Source organism: Scyliorhinus canicula, chromosome 15 (genome assembly GCF_902713615.1).
Source record: "Scyliorhinus canicula chromosome 15, sScyCan1.1, whole genome shotgun sequence".
Lineage (NCBI taxonomy): Eukaryota > Metazoa > Chordata > Chondrichthyes > Carcharhiniformes > Scyliorhinidae > Scyliorhinus > Scyliorhinus canicula.
In genome coordinates this window covers 76,850,481-76,866,363 of record NC_052160.1, presented here as the reverse complement: position 1 = coordinate 76,866,363, position 15,883 = coordinate 76,850,481, and the positions used below count along the sequence as shown (strand labels likewise).

At 45.7% G+C, this 15,883-nt stretch overlaps 1 protein-coding gene across 1 annotated transcript in view; it reads left to right on the top strand.

The window, feature by feature from the left end:
• The window catches only part of eef2kmt (eukaryotic elongation factor 2 lysine methyltransferase), a 65,670-nt gene that overhangs the window by 36,073 nt on the left and 13,714 nt on the right, over positions 1–15,883 (top strand). The window lies entirely within an intron of this gene.

Sequence of the window (15,883 nt, the reverse complement as noted above, 5' to 3'; positions counted from 1 at the left end):
AGCTATGTCCCCTCGTGTTGGTCATCACCATCCGAGGAAAAAGACTCTCACTGTCCACCCTATCTACCCTCTGACTATCTTATATGTCTCTATTAAGTCACCTCTCAGCCTTCTCCTCTCTAACGAAAACAACCTCAATTCCCTGAGCCTTTCCTCGTAAGACCTTCCCTCCATACCAGGCAACATCCTAGTAAATCTCCTCTGAACCCTTTCCAAAGCTTCCACATCCTTCCTATAATGTGGTGACCAGAACTGCACGCAGTACTCCAGGTGTGGCCGCACCAGAGTTATGTACAGCTGCAGCATGACCTTGTGGTTCCGAAACTCAATCCCCCTGCTTATAAAGGCTAGCACACCATATGCCTTCTTAAACAGCCCTATTAACCCTGGTGGCAACTTTCAGGGATTTATGTACCTGGATGCCGAGATCTCTCTGTTCATCTACACTACCAGAATCTTGCCATTAGCCCAGTACTCTGCATTCCTGTTACTCCTTCCAAAGTGAACCACCTCACACTTTTCCGCATTAAACTCCATCTGCCACCTCTCAGCCCAGCTCTGCAGCTTATCTATGTCCCTCTGTATCCTATAACATCCTTCAGCACTATCCACAACTCCACCGACCTTCGTGTCATCTGCAAATTTACTAACCCATCCTTCTACACCCTCTTCCAGGTCATTTATAAAAATGACAAATAGCAGTGGCCCCAAAACAGATCCTTGCGGTACACCACTAGTAACTGAACTCCAGGATGAACATTTGCCATCAACCACCACCCTCTGTCTTCTTTCAGCTAGCCAATTACTGATCCAGACCGCTAAATCACCTTCAATTCCATACTTCCTTATTTTCTGCAATAGCCTACCGGTGGGGAACCTTATCAAACGCCTTACTGAAATCCATATACACCACATCAACAGCTTTACCCTGATCCACCTGTTTGGTCACCTTCTCAAAAAACTCAATAAGGTTTGTGAGACATGACCTACCCTTCACAAAACCGTGTTGAGGTTTCAGTAGGGGAGCATTTCGGGAACAGTGACCACAATTCAGTTTTTAAGTGCTGGTGGACAAGGATAAGAGTGGTCCTAGAGTGAATGTGCTAAATGAAATTAAATGAAAATCGCTTATTGTCACGAGTAGGCTTCAATGAAGTTACTGTGAAAAGCCCCTAGTTGCCATATTCCGGTGCCTGTCCGGGGAGGCTGGTACGGAAATCGAACCGTGCTGCTGGCCGGCTTGGTCTGCTTTAAAAGCCAGCGATTTAGCTGAGTGAGCCAAACCTAAAATTGGGGGCAGGCTAATTATAACAATATTAGGCGGGAACTGAAAAACCAAAATTGGGGCGGATGTTTGAGGGTAAATCAACTTTGACATGTGGGAGGCTTTCAAATGTCAGTTGAAAGGAATTCAGGACCAGCATGTTCCTGTGAGGAAGGATAATATGGCAAATTTCGGGAACCTTGGATAATGGAAGATATTGTAGGCCTCGTCAAAAAGGAAAAGGAGGCATCTGGTCAGGGCTGAGAAGGCTGGGAACAGACAAAGCGTGTGTGGAATAAAAGGAAAGTAGGAAGGAACTTAAGCAAGGAGTCAGGAGGCTAAAAGGGGTCATGTAAAGTCATTGGCAAATATGGTAAAGGAAGTCCCAAAGCTTTTTACACGTACATAAAAAAGCAAGAGGGTATCAGGGAAAGGGTTGGCCCACTGAAGACACGAGAGGGAATCTGTGTGGAGCCAGAGGAAATGGGCGAGGTACTAAAGGAATACTTCGCATCAGTATTCACCAAAGAGAAGGAATTGGTGGATGTTAAGTCTGGAGAAGGGTGTGTAGATAGCCTGGGTCACATTGAGATCCAAAAAGATGAGGTGTTGGGCATCTTGAAAAATAGTAAGGTGGATAAATCCCCAGGGCCTGATGGGATCTACACCCGAATACTGAAGGGGACAAGAGAGGAAATTGCTGAGGTCTTGACAGAAATCTTTGGATCCTCACTGTCTTCAGGTGATGTCCCGGAGGACTGGAGAATAGCCAATGTTGTTCCTTTGTTTAAGAAGGGTAGCAAGTGTAATCCAGGGAACTACAGGCCAGTGAGCCTTAAGTCAGTGGTAGGGAAATTACTGGAGAGAATTCTTCGAGATAGGATCTACTCCCATTTGGAAGCAAATGGATGTATTAGTGAGAGGCAGCATGGTTTTGTGAAGGGGAGGTCGTGTCTCACTAACTTGATACAGTTTTTTCGAGGTGGTCACAAATATGATAGATGCAGGTAGGACAGTGGATGTTGTCTATCTAGACTACAGGAAGGCCTTTGACAAGGTCCATCATGGCAGACTGGCACAAAACGTGAAGTCACATGGGATCAGAGGTGAGCTGATAAGATGGATACAGAACTAACTAAGTCATAGGAGGCAGAGAGTAGCAATGGAGGGTGTTTTTCTGATTGATGGGCTGTTGACTAGAGTTCCGCAAGGGTCAGTGCTGGGACCTTTGCTGTTCATAGTGTATATATAAATGATTTGGTGGAAAATGTAACTGGTCTGATTAGTAAGTTTGCGGACGACACAAAGGTTGGCGGAATTGCAGATAACGATGAGGGCTGTCAGAGGATACAGCAGGATTTGGATCGTTTGGAAACTTGGGTGGAGAGATTGCAGATGGAGTTTAATCCGGACAAATGTGAGGCAATGGATTTTGGAAGGTCTAATACAGATAGGGAATATACAGTGAATGGTAGAACCCTCAAGAGTATTGACCGTCAGAGCAATCTAGGTGTACAGGTCCACAGGTCACAAAGTGGCAACACAGGTGGAGAAGGTAGTCAAGAAGGCATACAGTATGCTTGCCTTCATTGGCCGGGGCATTGAGTATAAAAAGTGGCAAGTCATGTTGCAGCTGTCTAGAACCTTAGTTGGACCACACTTGGAGTATGGTGTTCATTTCTGGTCGCCACACTACCAGAAGCATATGGAGGCTTTAGAGAGGGTGCAGAAGAGATTTACCAGGATGTTGCCTGGTATGGAGGGCATGGAGCTATGAGGAGAGGTTGAATAAACTCTGTTTGTTGTCACTGGAGGTTGAGGGGCAACCTGATAGACATGTACAAAATTATGAGGGGCATAGACAGAGTGGATAGTCAGGCTTTTTCCCAGGTTACAGGGGTCAGTAACTAGGGGGCATAGGTTTACGGTGCGAGGGGAGATGTACAAGGCAAGTATTTTTACACCGGGTAATGGGTGCCTGGAACTTGCTACTGGAGGAGGTGGTGGAAGTAGTGACGATTAAGGGGCATCTTGACAAATGCATGAATAGGATAGGATAGAGGGATATGGACCCCGGAAGTGTAGAAGATTTTAGTTTAGATGGGGCAGCATGGTCGGCGCAGGCTTGCAGGGCCAAAGGGCCGGTTCCTGTGCTGCACTTTTCTTCTTTTGTTCTATAATTACCCGCTTTCCATCTACCTCCCTTTTTAAAACAGTGGTGTCATATTTGCTAATTTCCATCTGCCGGACCACCCCAGAGTCCTAGTGAAGTTTGGTAAATTATCACGAGTGTATTTGTAATTTCCCTCGCCATCACTTTTAGTACCCTGGGATGCATTCCATCAGGGCCAGGAGACTTGTCTACCTTTCGCCCCATTAGGTTGCCCGTCACTATCTCCTCAGTGATAACAATCGTCTCAAGGTCCTCACCTGTCATAGCCTCATTTCCATCAGTCACTGGGATGTTATTTGTGTCTTCCACTGTGAAGACCGACCCCAAAAACCTGTTTAGTTCCTCAGCTATTTCTTCATCTCCCAGTATTAAATCTCCCTTCTCATCCTCTAAAGGACCATATTTATGTTGGCCACTTTATTTATTTTATATAATTGTAGAACCTTTATTACCTGTTTTTACATTCTGAGCAAGTTTTCTCTCATAATCTATCTCACTGTTTATAGCTTTTTAGTAGCTTTCTGTTGCCCCCTAAAAATTTCAGAATCCTCTCGTCTTCCACTAATCTTTGCCACTTTGTATGCTTTTTCCTTTAATTTGATACTCTCCCTTATTTCCTTGGATATCCACGGTCGATTTTCCCTCTTTCTACTGTCCTTCCTTTTTGTTGGCATAAGCGTTTGCTGAGCACTGTGAAAAATTACTTGGAAGGTTCTCCACTGTTCTTCAACTGTTTCACCATAAAGTCTTTTCTCCCAGTCTACCTTAGCCAGCTCTTCTCCACCATATTGTGATCGCTCTTTCCGAGTGATCCCTATGAGATCATTAATCAATCCTGTCACATTAAACCGGAGCAGATTTAGGATCGCTTGTTCCTTCGAAGGTTCTAGGAAACTATCACAGATATATTCTATAAACTCCTCCGCAAGGTTGCCTTGACCGACCTGGTTAAACCAGTCAACATGTAAATTAAATTACAGGTGCAGACTGTCCAGTTTGTACTGGTCCCACCTCCCCCAGAACCAGCTACAGTGCCTGAGCAATTTGAATCCCTCCCTCTTGCACCATCTCTCGAGCCATGCTTTCATCCTATCTATCCTGACATTCCTACTCTGACTCACGCGTGGCACTGGAAGCAATCCTCAGATCACTACCTTTTGAGTCCTACTTTTTGGTCTAACACCCTGAATTCAGCTTGTCGGACCTCATCCTGATTTTGTACCTATATAATTGGTGCCTATATGCACCATGACAGCTGGCTGTTCACCCCCACCCCCCCCGGAATGTCCTGCAGCCACTCCGAGATTTCCTTGACCCTTGTACCAGGGAGGCAACACGCATTCTGAAGTCTCGATTGCATCTGCAGAACCCCCTGTCTATTCCCCTTATGGTTGAGTCCTCTGTCACCACAGCCCTGCCATTCTTCTTCCTGCTCTCCTGCGCAGCAGAGCCAGCCACGGTGCCATGAACCTGGCTGCTGCTGTCTGGTGAGCCTCTTCCTCAACAGTAAAAAAAGTGGTTTATCTGTTTTGCAGGAATATGATCGCAGGGGCCACCTGCACTGCCCTTGCTCTGTCTTTTGGTCTCCCATTTTCTATCTCGCTCAATTATTTTTACCTGCGGTGTGACGTACTCAGCGAACGTGCTATCCACAACTTCCTCAGCATCACGGATGCTCCAAAGTGAGTCCACCTGCAGCTCCAGATCCGTCAAATGGTCTAACAGGAGCTGCAACTGGACACACTTCCTACACGTGAAGGAGCCAGGGTCAGTTGACGTGTCCCTGAGCTCCCACATCGCACATGAGGAGCATGACTGGGAACTCCTGTTATGTCTTAAACCTTAGGTTAACTTAGACAACTACAATGCCAAAAAACAAAAGAAAAGCAAAAAAAATGACAAATGGAAAGAAAAACCACTTACCAGTCACCACGACTTACCAGCAGGTTCTCTCTTGGCCAATCTAATCACAGCCCTCCTGCGATGTCATTCTTCAGTTTCTCCCCAGTCTAAACCTCAGATTCACTGTTTACCCGCTTCCCTTCCCAAGATGCTGTCTGTCCAACCGCTTGCCTCCGCTCCACTCCACTCTTGAAAAGGAAGGCCGCGTCCCCGAGCTAGGTTTTTAAACTCCCCACTTCCCTGCCCAAGATGCTGTCTGTCCCAACCGCTCGCCTCCGCTCCACTCCTTAACAGAATGTAGCTGAGATACTGCCCTGTGAACCGGTCATTAGGCTCCGCCCTACGGTCACTGCTCCCTTGATTCCCGGCTGCTCCTCGGGTTCCTGTAAAGCAAGTTCCTGAGCGTCACTTTTACCATGTCGCCGCCACTCTCCTCGGACTCTTTTACACTGTGTCCCCGCACTAATTAGTTTTTATATCAAACTAGTTTGACATAGTTTCCTTACCAGCCAATCGGGTCACAACTTCACTGTGATGGCACCTTGTTTTTACCCCCCCCCCCACACCACAATTTGAAAACGCACAGACACAAATACCACTTGCCTTCCAGACTGCGCTCCGGATTTCTCCCACTCAGAAACACACAGACACAAATACTACTTACCTCCTCAGACTGCACTCCGGATTTCTCCTTCTCCGAGTCACAGAGAGACAGACACAAATACCACTTACCTTCTCGGACTGATGTCCCGATTTCTCCTGCTCAGAGAGACAGAGAGGGAGACACAGACACAAATACTACTTACATCCTCAAACTGCACTCCAGATTTCTCCCGTTCAGCTCCACTCCCAATATGAAGGTCTTACCTGCGACTCACCAATCAATTCTCTCCCTTGTAGTCACCTGCAGCAGGACAAGGCCACTCCCTGGACATTTGGGTGTAACAAATCAAGGGATAAAAAGTACCTCCTCCCCACCTAGCTTCAAATTCCCGAACTCACTCTTCGATGTGCCTCACTCTGGCTGTGTCTTCTCTGGCTCACTGGAAGAACTCTCTGGGAGTGAGTTTCAAATTGCTCTTTTAAATGGATACTGGCCCAGTTAGAGATTGAAATACAATGCACGCTGGACATGTTGCAGAAGCCAGCTGTGCTATGGTCTGCAGAACGCCAAGTAGTGTTTGAGAGATTGACGGCCATGTTAATGGGCGAACTGGTGTTGGCAACCCCAGACTTTCCCAGACAATTTAAAATGGCCACAGATGTCAGTGACCTGGGATAGGGGCAATACTACTACAAGACGGTAGCATTGTGGATAGCACAAATGCTTCACAGCTCCAGGGTCTCAGGTTCGATTCCGGCTTGGGTCACTGTCTGTGCGGAGTCTGCACATCCTCCTCATGTGTGCGTGGGTTTCCTCCGGGTGCTCCGGTTTCCTCCCACAGTCCAAAGATGTGCAGGGTAGGTGGATTGGCCATGATAAATTGCCCATAGTGTCCAAAATTGCCCTTAGTGTTGGGTGGGGTAACTGGGTTATGGGGATAGGGTGGAGGTGTTGACCTTGGGTAGGGTGCTCTTTCCAAGAGCCGGTGCAGACTTGATGGGCCGAATGGCCTCCTTCTGCACTGTCAATTCTATGAAAGACAACGATGCAGGAATAAGTTAAACCCGAAACACTTCGTGAGTGTTTCCCACCCCACGGTGGTTGGGAAGCGGGAGCAGGGGCCTGTCGTGAAGGTGAGTGAGTGCCTTTAAATTTGCTTACCTTTCAGCGGGAACAGGGTTTGAGGTAATATCAGGTAAGCTCTTCCTTTCTTTTTCTTTTTTCTTGTTTTTTTTTAAATCTAGAGGTGATGTCAGGGAAGGCAGTACAATGCTCCTCCTGCAGAATGTTTGAGGTGAGGGACGCCGTCAGTGTCCCTGCTGATTTCATCTGTGGGAAGTGCACCCAACTCCAGCTCCTCAAAAACCGTGTTAGGACCTGGAGCTTGAGCTGGATGAACTTCGGATCATTCGGGAGGCAGAGGGGGTCATAGATAGGAGCTTCAGGGAAGTAGTTACACCAAAGACTGGAGATAGATGGGTAACTGTAAGAGGGACTGGGAAGAAGCAGTCAGTGCAGGGACCCCCTGCGGTCGTTCCCCTGAGTAACAAGTATACCGTTTTGGATACTTGTCGGGGGGACGACTTACCAGGGGTAAGCCAATGGGGTACGGGCCTCTGGCACGGAGTCTGTCCCTGTTGCTCAGAAGGGAAGGGGGGAAAGGAGTAGAACATTAGTAATTGGGGACTCAATAGTCAGGGGCACAGATAGGAGATTTTGTGGGAGCGAGAGAGACTCACGTTTGGTATGTTGCCTCCCAGGTGCAAGGGTACGTGATGTCTCGGATCGTGTTTTCCGGGTCCTTAAGGGGGAGGGGGAGCAGCCCCAAGTCGTAGTCCACATTGGCACTAACGACATAGGTAGGAAAGGGGACAAGGATGTCAGGCAGGCCTTTAGGGAGCTAGGATGGAAGCTCAGAGCGAGAACAAACAGAGTTATTATCTCTGGGTTGTTGCCCGTGCCACGTGATAGTGAGATGAGGAATAGGGAGAGAGAGCAATTAAACACGTGGCTACAGGGATGGTGCAGGCGGGAGGGATTCAGATTTCTGGATAACTGGGGCTCTTTCTGGGGAAGGTGGGACCTCTATAGACAGGATGGTCTACATCTGAACCTGAGGGGCACCAATATCCTGGGGGGGAGATTTGTTAGTGCTCTTTGGGGGGGTTTAAACTAATTCAGCAGGGGCATGGGAACCTGGATTGTAGTTTTGGGGTACGGGAGATTGAGAGTATAGAGGACAGGAGCACAGATTTGACTTCGCAGGAGGGTGCCAGTGTTCAGGTAGGTGGTTTGAAGTGTGTCTACTTCAATGCCAGGAGTATACGAAATAAGGTAGGGGAACTGGCAGCATGGGTTGGTACCTGGGACTTCGATGTTGTGGCCATTTCAGAGACATGGATAGAGCAGGGACAGGAATGGTTGTTGCAGGTTCCGGGCTTTAGGTGTTTTAGTAAGCTCAGAGAAGGGGGCAAAAGAGGGGGAGGTGTGGCGCTGCTAGTCAAGGACAGTATTACGGTGGCGGAAAGGATGCTAGATGGGGACTCTTCTTCTGAGGTAGTATGGGCTGAGGTTAGAAACAGGAAAGGAGAGGTCACCCTGTTGGGAGTTTTCTATAGGCCACCTAATAGTTCTAGGGATGTAGAGGAAAGGATGGCGAAGATGATTCTGGAAAAGAGCCAAAGTAACAGGGTAGTTGTTATGGGAGACTTTAACTTTCCAAATATTGACTGGAAAAGATATAGTTCGAGTACATTAGATGGGTCGTTCTTTGTACAATGTGTGCAGGAGGGTTTCCTGACACAATATGTTGACAGGCCAACAAGAGGCGAGGCCACATTGGATTTGGTTTTGGGTAATGAACCAGGCCAGGTGTTAGATCTGGAGGTAGGTGAGCACTTTGGAAAGAGTGACCACAATTCGGTGACCTTTACGTTAGTGATGGAAAGGGATAAGTATACCCCGCAGGGCAAGAGTTATAGCTGGGGGAAGGGCAATTATGATGCCATTAGACATGACTTAGGATGTGTTGGTTGGAGAAGTAGGCTGCAAGGGTTGGGCACACTGGATATGTGGAGCTTGTTCAAGGAACAGCTATTGCATGTTCTTGATAAGTACGTACCAGTCAGGCAGGGAGGAAGGGGTCGAGCGAGGGAACCGTGGTTTACCAAAGAAGTGGAATCTCTTGTTAAGAGGAAGAAGGAGGCCTATGTGAAGATGAGGCGTGTAGTTTCAGTTGGGGCGCTTGATAGTTACAAGGAAGCGAGGAAGGATCTAAAGAGAGAGCTGAGACGAGCAAGGAGAGGACATGAGAAGTCTTTGGCAGGTAGGATCAAGGAAAACCCAAAAGCTTTCTATAGGTATGTCAGGAATAAAAGAATGACTAGGGTAAGAGTAGGGCCAGTCAAGGACAGTGGTGGGAAGTTGTGTGTGGAGGCTGAGGAGATAAGCGAGATACTAAATGAATACTTTTCGTCAGTATTCACTCAAGAAAAAGATAATATTGTGGAGGAGAATGCTGAGACCCAGGCTATTAGAATAGATGGCATTGAGGTGCGTAGGGAAGAAGTGTTGGCAATTCTGGACAATTCGGGGCCGGATGGGATTTATCCTAGGATTCTCTGGGAAGCCAGGGAAGAGATTGCTGAGCCTTTGGCGTTGATTTTTAGGTCATCATTGGCTACAGGAATAGTGCCAGAGGACTGGAGGATAGCAAATGTGGTCCCTTTGTTCAAGAAGGGGAGTAGAGATAACCCCGGTAACTATAGGCCGGTGAGCCTAACGTCTGTGGTGGGTAAAGTCTTGGAGAGGATTATAAAAGATACGATTTATAATCATCTAGATAGGAATAATATGATTAGGGACAGTAAGCATGGTTTTGTGAAGGGTAGGTCATGCCTCACAAACCTTATCGAGTTCTTTGAGAAGGTGACTGAACAGGTAGACGAGGGTAGAGCAGTTGATGTGGTGTATATGGATTTCAGTAAAGCGTTTGATAAGTTTCCCCACGGTCGGCTATTGCAGAAAATACGGAGGCTGGGGATTGAGGGTGATTTAGAGATGTGGATCAGAAATTGGCTAGTTGAAAGAAGACAAAGAGTGGTAGTTGATGGGAAATGTTCAGAATGGAGTTCAGTTACGAGTGGCGTACCACAAGGATCTGTTCTGGGGCCGTTGCTGTTTGTCATTTTTATAAATGACCTAGAGGAGGGCGCAGAAGGATGGGTGAGTAAATTTGCAGACGACACTAAAGTCGGTGGAGTTGTAGACAGTGCGGAAGGATGTTGCAGGTTACAGAGGGACATAGATAAGCTGCAGAGCTGGGCTGAGAGGTGGCAAATGGAGTTTAATGTAGAGAAGTGTGAGGTGATTCACTTCGGAAAGAATAACAGAAATGCGGAATATTTGGCTAATGGTAAAATTCTTGGTAGTGTGGATGAGCAGAGGGATCTCGGTGTCCATGTACATAGATCCCTGAAAGTTGCCACCCAGGTTGATAGGGTTGTGAAGAAGGCCTATGGTGTGTTGGCCTTTATTGGTAGAGGGATTGAGTTCCGGAGCCATGAGGTCATATTGCAGTTGTACAAAACTCTAGTACGGCCGCATTTGGAGTATTGCGTACAGTTCTGGTCGCCTCATTATAGGAAGGACGTGGAAGCTTTGGAACGGGTGCAGAGGAGATTTACCAGGATGTTGCCTGGTATGGAGGGAAAATCTTATGAGGAAAGGCTGATGGACTTGAGGTTGTTTTCGTTAGAGAGAAGAAGGTTAAGAGGTGACTTAATAGAGGCATACAAAATGATCAGAGGTGATTAGATAGGGTGGACAGCGAGAGCCTTCTCCCGCGGATGGAGGTGGCTAGCACGAGGGGACATAGCCTTAAATTGAGGGGTAATAGATATAGGACAGAGGTCAGAGGTGGGTTTTTTACGCAAAGAGTGGTGAGGCCGTGGAATGCCCTACCTGCAACAGTAGTGAACACGCCAACATTGAGGGCATTTAAAAATTTATTGGATAAGCATATGGATGATAAGGGCATAGTGTAGGTTAGATGGCCTTTAGATTTTTTCCATGTCGGTGCAACATCGAGGGCCGAAGGGCCTGTACTGCGCTGTATCGTTCTATGTTCTATGTTCTAAGTCTGTGCCAAAGAAAGTATTCCACCATTGAAAAGGAAGCCTTGTTTCTAACTCTTCAGCACTTTGAAATATATATGCGACATGACAGTCAACAAAGCGTGGTTTACACAGGCCATAATCCACTTTTATAGAGATGTTTAAAACCCAGAACGCAAGATTATTCCATTTATTATTATGACAGTTCAAAGTTATACTTGTACACATTCCCGAAAAGGATAATGTGTTTGCGGATACTTTGTCACGGGTTTAAGGACTGACTAATTACCAGTGTAGAGACTAGGATGGGAACTTGTATCATGGGGGTAGATTGGATGGATATGTGTTTGTGATTTATGTCTTGCGTACCTCATACTTAATGTCTGTGCCCTGAAGTTTTATTCTTTTAGGGAGGGGGGTAAATAAGGGTCCTTTCTGTTGATTCCTTTTTCTCCTTTCTTTTATTTTGCCATTACAATGTTGATACATGGACATGTGTCTTTAAGGCATGCAGCCTATATCTTTAATTCAAGCAGAAGAATCCAGAAGTTACATGAGAGATCACTTTGCTAGCCTGTGCTAGTTTAAACAAGCTGCAGACTTGTCGGCACCAGAGAAAGAGTTGGGGTTGGGACTCGGTTTGATTGATTGGCTGGTGGCCAATTCATTAATTGGCCGAAAAGGCTGTACTCTGCCCGGTAACAGGCAGTGATTGGATCCTAACCCAGTGTCCTGAGGAGTTTTCAGTTTTGATTTTGGCAGCAAGGAGACCAGGCACTGCTATCTCTCTCTCCAGAAAGGCTGCTAGAAACTATTACAGGCTGGAAAACAAAGACCAGGGCCTGCTATTTCTGTCCAGAAAAGTTAGGACCAATGTATTTATGAAACAACAGAGACCTGAATGAAGGATTCTACAGAGAAGACGGGTAAGCTTGCTGTGAAGAAAGGTGTGCTAAAAAACATCATGACTTTTTTTAACCTTTCACTTACGATTGTTACCTTTCCATCCCTCTGTTTGTCTTGTGGACATGTTTAGATGGTGGGGGAAATTAAGGTGTAAAATTAGGTATTAGTTAATAGTTAACCAGTTGTCTGTGCCGTATATGTCATTGTTATAAGTAAACAGTAATTGTGTTTACGGTTACACACCTAGTGACTGTAATTATTGGGCAGCCAAGGGTCAAAAACTTAGTGTATTCTAAGAATTGTTGGTTAATTCGCTTGTGTTGTGACTGAGGCACGTGAGGCTGAAGTTGACCACTGTGTCGTAACACAACATATTGCCCAGAAAGTTTTCTTCTCTTCACCTGGCTCTTTTGTGTGTGTATGTGTGTGTGTGTGTGTACTGGTTACCTAGAAACATTTCCCCAATCTATCAAACACCTCTTAATTTTAAACACCCCATTAACCTCCTCACCCCTGCAATCCTTTGCTTTGAGGGAAATAACCTCAGCTTTTATAGTCTTTCCATATTGAAGTTCTTCATCCCTGATGCAATTCTAATAGCCTCTACTATCTCTGAAATGTCTTGACAGGCGGCATGGACGCACTGTTGCATATGTCTCTGAGGACCCAGGTTTGATCTCAACCTATGGTCACTGTCCGTGTGGAGTTTGCACATTCTCACCGTGTCTGCGTGGGTCTCACCCCCACAATCCAAAGATATGCAGGGTAAGTGGAATGGCCACGCTAAATTGCCCCCTATTGGAGGAAAAAAATAATAAATTCAAATGTCTTAAGAACATAAGAACTAGGAGCAGGAGTAGGCCATCTGGCCCCTCGAGCCTGCTCCGCCATTCAATTAGATCATGGCTGATCTTTTGTGGACTCAGCTCCACTTTCCGGCCCGAACACCATAACCCTTAATCCCTTTATTCTTCAAAAAACTATCTATCTTTACCTTAAAAACATGTAATGAAGGAGCCTCAACTGCTTCACTGGGCAAGGAATTCCATAGATTCACAACCCTTTGGGTGAAGAAGTTCCTCCTAAACTCAGTCCTAAATCTACTTCCCCTTATTTTGAGGCTATGCCCCCTAGTTCTGCTGTCACCCGCCAGTGGAAACAACCTGCCCGCATCTATCCTATCTATTCCCTTCATAATTTTTAATGTTTCTATAAGATCCCCCCTCATCCTTCTAAATTCCAACGAGTACAGTCCCAGTCTACTCAACCTCTCCTCATAATCCAACCCCTTCAGCTCTGGGATTAACCTAGTGAATCTCCTCTGCACACCCTCCAGCGCCAGTACGTCCTTTCTCAAGTAAGGAGACCAAAACTGAACACAATACTCCAGGTGTGGCCGCACTAACAACTTATACAATTGCAACATAACCTCCCTAGTCTTAAACTCCATCCCTCTAGCAATGAAGGACAAAATTCCATTTGCCTTCTTAATCACCTGTTGCACTTGTAAACCAACCTTCTGTGACTCATGCACTAGCACACCCAAGTCTCTCTGAACAGCGGCATGCTTTAATATTTTATCGTTTAAATAATAATCCCGTTTGCTGTTATTCCTACCAAAATGGATAACCTCACATTTGTCAACATTGTATTCCATCTGCCAGACCCGAGCCCATTCACTTAACCTATCCAAATCTCTCTGCAGACTTCCAGTATCCTCTGCACTTTTCGCTTTACCACTCATCTTAGTGTCACCTGCAAACTTGGACACATTGCCCTTGGTCCCCAACTCCAAATCATGAATGTAAATTGTGAACAATTGTGGGCCCAACACGGATCCCTGAGGGACACCACTAGCTACTGATTGCCAACCAGAGAAACACCCATTTATCCCAACTCTTTGCTTTCTATTAATTAACCAATCCTCTATCCATGCTACTACTTTACCCCTAATGCCATGCATCTTTATCTTATGCAGCAACCTTTTGTGTGGCACCTTGTCAAATGCTTTCTGGAAATCCAGATATACCACATCCATCGGCTCCCCGTTATCTACTGCACTGGTAATGTCCTCAAAAAATTCCACTAAATTAGTTAGGCATGACCTGCCTTTAACGAACCCATGCTGCGTCTGCCCAATAGGACAATTTCTATCCAGATGCCTCGCAATTTCTTCCTTGATGATAGATTCCAGCATCTTCCCTATTACCGAAGTTAAACTCACTGGCCTATAATTTCCTGCTTTCTGCCTACCTCCTTTTTTAAACAGTGGCGTCACGTTTGCTAATTTCCAATCCACCGGGACCACCCCAGAGTCTAGTGAATTTCGGTAAATTATCACTAGTGCATCTGCAATTTCCCTAGCCATCTCTTTTAGCACTCTGGGATGCATTCCATCAGGGCCAGGAGACTTGTCTACCTTTAGCCCCATTAGCTTGCCCATCACTCCCTCCTTAGTGATAACAATCCTCTCAAGGTCCTCACCTGTCATAGCCTCATTTCTATCAGTCGCTGGCATGTTATTTGTGTCTTCCACTGTGAAGACCGACCCAAAAAACCTGTTCAGTTCCTCAGCCATTTCCTCATTTCCCATTATTAAAACTCCCTTCTCATCCTCTAAAGGACCGATATTTACCTTAGCCACTCTTTTTTGACTTATATATTTGTAAAAACTTTTACTGTCTGTTTTTATATTCTGAGCAAGTTTACTCTCATACTCTATCTTACTCTTCTTTATAGCTTTTTTAGTAGCTTTCTGTTGCCCCCTAAAGATTTCCCAGTCCTCTAATCTCCCAGCAATCTTTGCCACTTTATATGCTTTTTCCTTCAATTTGATACTCTCCCTTATTTCCTTAGATATCCACGGTCGATTTTCCCTCTTTCTTCCGTCCTTCCTTTTTGTTGGTATAAACCTTTGCTGAGCACTGTGAAAAATCGCTTGGAAGGTTCTCCACTGTTCCTCAACTGTTCCACCATAAAGTCTTAGCTCCCAGTCTACCTTAGCTAGTTCTTCTCTCATCCCATTGTAATCTCCTTTGTTTAAACACAAAACACTAGTATTTGATTTTACTCTCTCACCCTCCATCTGTATTTTAAATTCCACCATATTGTGATCGCTCCTTCCAAGAGGATCCCTAACTATGAGATCATGAATCAATCCTGTCTCATTACACAGGACAAGATCTAGGACCGCTTGTTCCCTCGTAGGTTCCATTACATACTGTTCTAGGAAACTATCGCGGATACATTCTATAAACTCCTCCTCACGGTTGCCTTGACCGACCTGGTTAAACCAATCGACATGTAGATTAAAATCCCCCATGATAACTGCTGTACCATTTCTACATGCGTCAGTTATTTCTTTGTTTATTGCCTGCCCCACCATCTCGTTACTATTTGGTGGCCGATAGACTACTCCTATCAGTGACATTTTCGCCTTACTATTCCTGATTTCCACCCAAATGGATTCAACCTTATCCTCCATAGCACCGATGTCATCCCTTACTATTGCCCGGATGTCATCCTTAAATAACAGAGCAACACCACCTCCCTTACCATCCACTCTGTCCTTCCGAATAGTTTGATACCCTCGGATATTTAACTCCCAGTCGTAACCATCCTTTAACCATGTTTCAGTAATGGCCACTAAATCAAAGTCATTTACGATGATTTGTGCCACCAACTCATTTACTTTATTCCGAATACTACGAGCATTCAGGTAAAGTACACTTATGTTGGTTTTTTTACCTCTGTTTTGAATCTTAACATCTCCAGTTTTATTCCTTTTGTTATTACTGGGCCTATTCACTGTGCTCCCCTCAGTCACTGTACCTTGTACTGTCGCCCTTATGGATTTCTGACTATGTCTTCTCTGCCTTGCACTTTTCCCCTTACTTCCTTTTGTTTCTGTCCCTGTTTTA